This window comes from Rutidosis leptorrhynchoides, chromosome 6 (genome assembly GCF_046630445.1).
Source record: "Rutidosis leptorrhynchoides isolate AG116_Rl617_1_P2 chromosome 6, CSIRO_AGI_Rlap_v1, whole genome shotgun sequence".
NCBI classification, from domain to species: domain Eukaryota; kingdom Viridiplantae; phylum Streptophyta; class Magnoliopsida; order Asterales; family Asteraceae; genus Rutidosis; species Rutidosis leptorrhynchoides.
In genome coordinates this window covers 192,685,892-192,688,527 of record NC_092338.1, presented here as the reverse complement: position 1 = coordinate 192,688,527, position 2,636 = coordinate 192,685,892, and positions in this window count along the sequence as shown.

Sequence of the window (2,636 nt, the reverse complement as noted above, 5' to 3'; positions counted from 1 at the left end):
GGTTTTAACACCAAAATTATTGTTACCTCGGAAAGGACATAAATTGAGAAACAAACCAAAATGTTAAAATTCATTTAAAATAGAATAGAGGACAATAAAAAGGAAAATAAAAGCCAAGTGTGAGAAAATTTACCAAGATATTTTAAACATATGTCACATATTTCTGTAACAAATAACTGAAAATACTTTTGTTTTGGACTAAACTAAACTGTTTTACCCGATGAAAGAAAAGAAGAGAGGGATCTACACGATGAATCAATTTCATCATTAAAAGGAAGTAAAGTCTTCCAAAAAAGAAACGCGCTTCTTGATTTAGGTCAGGAAGTTGTCGTCCAGACCAGCTGTAGGTTGACGAAAAACCTAGAAAAGTCATCACTAAAACCAGCAGGAAATCCACGAACCTCAGCATTAAACAGGGTCGCCAAGTGGTCAGATTTATCCTAACCATGAGAAGGATTTATCTCGTACAATGGGGGGCACCATGCAAATTAGCTTGATAAGACTAATGAACCAGATCCCCAGAAAGGATAATCTCCTTAAAGATTAAAAATCAGCTTTTAAGCCTGATATTACTCAATCCTAGAGATTGACCTTAAAGATTGAGAATTTAAACTCATGGAATTCAATGATATCTAAACTCGAGCTTGAACGAGAAAATATTTTGATCAAATTATAAACCGATTTGTTTTCTGAAAACCCATTTTCAATGCGTTCATTACCATTGAACGTAAAATCCTAGGAATTCACCTGTAATTCATTAGGTCACCTGAACCAAATCGGGTGTCAACCGTAAGAACGGTGGTTGCATAGCATGGTCAAAGACAGGACCTTGTGCCAGACCGACAAATTAAAAGGGTGAGCTTTACTATTGCTCCTACAAAGGATAGTAATTGCGTCCGACATGTTATAGACCAAAATTAAAAGCATGTCAGGGGACATTGCCTCAACAGTTGCTTGTTCAACGCTTTCCTTTACAACCGGACGGTAGTTTACCTAAAGGCAATATACGGGACAAGTAAACTGGACGTGTTGCTTTCCTAATACAAGGTTAGCAAGTGGGTGACACAAAACCGCAAGTTTTGAGCTAAAATTTTCAAATCTGAAACCCACCAAACCCACAAAAATAATTTGCAAACACCGGTGAAGGGTTATTCCGGAAAACTTATCTAGGGTAAAAACTAGATTTAATTTTCAAAAGATCAAATTTTTTCATAAAGATCCAATTTCCTTAATGGATCTAAATTTTATAGTCATGTGGGACTGTAAACCATATCGTTACTACCATTATTTATACCGCCGTAAAGAAATCACTGATGTACAAAGTGTGAAGAATAAAGAAGTAATTCTAGTATTTCAAGACTATATTGCTTGAGGACAAGCAACGCTCAAGTGTGGGAATATTTGATAATGCTAAAAACGAACATATATTTCATAGCATTATTCCCCAAGAAAGACAAGCTTTTAGTTGCAAATGTTCTATTTACAAGTGATATTCGTTTATATATTAAAAGGTGAAGACAAAAGACAGATTCGACGAATTGAAGACGCAAACGACCAAAAAGCTCAAAAGTACAAAATACAATCAAAGAGGTTCCAATTATTGATAAGAAACGTCTCGAAATTACAAGATTCAAAACGCAAAGTACAAGATATAAAATAGTACGCAAGGACGTTCGAAAATCCGGAACCGGGACCAGAGTCAACTCTCAACGCTCGACGCAACGGACTAAAAATTACAAGTTAACTATGTATATAAATATAATATAATATATAATTAATTATATTAATTATATATATATATTATATTTATAAAATAAATCGTCGGCAAACAAAGGGCCAAATGTGGGTGAGCTGTAAAAAACGATCTCCGCGACTCGCGGAGTTTGAAGAAGAAAAGGGCCTCGAGTCGCGGAGCCCCAAATGTTGAAACTGCCTATAAAGCTCGCGCATTGTGATCGTAAAAAAATATATAATATATCAATCTCTCTATATCTATACGTAATATTTATTTATAATTTATATTTTAATTTTAATTTTAATCCGAATAATAAGGGTATGTTAGCGAATGTTGTAAGGGTGTAAGTCGAAATTCTGTCCGTGTAACGCTACGCTATTTTTAATCATTGTAAGTTATGTTCAACCTTTTTAATTTAATGTCTCGTAGCTAAGTTATTATTATGCTTATTTAATACCGAAGTAATCATGATGTTGGGCTAATTACTAAAATTGGGTAATTGGGCTTTGTACCATAATTGGGGTTTGGATAAAAGAACGACACTTGTGGAAATTAGACTATGGGCTATTAATGGGTTTTATATTAACTAAACAATACCTTGTTAATTTAATATACAAACTTATAATTCGACGTATTTATATATAACCACATACGCTTGACTGGGTACGGTGGGTGGGATATCTATAAATACCAATAATTATTCATTTTACCGGACACGGAACTGGATTAATAGTTAATAGACTTGTTGAAACAGGGGTGAATTACATTCAAGGGTAATTGGTGTAATTGTTAACAAAGTAGTAAAACCTTGGTTTACACGCAGTCGATAACCTGGTGTATTCATTAAACAAAGTATTAAAACCTTGTTACAATTCGAATCCCCAATTAGTTGGAATATTTG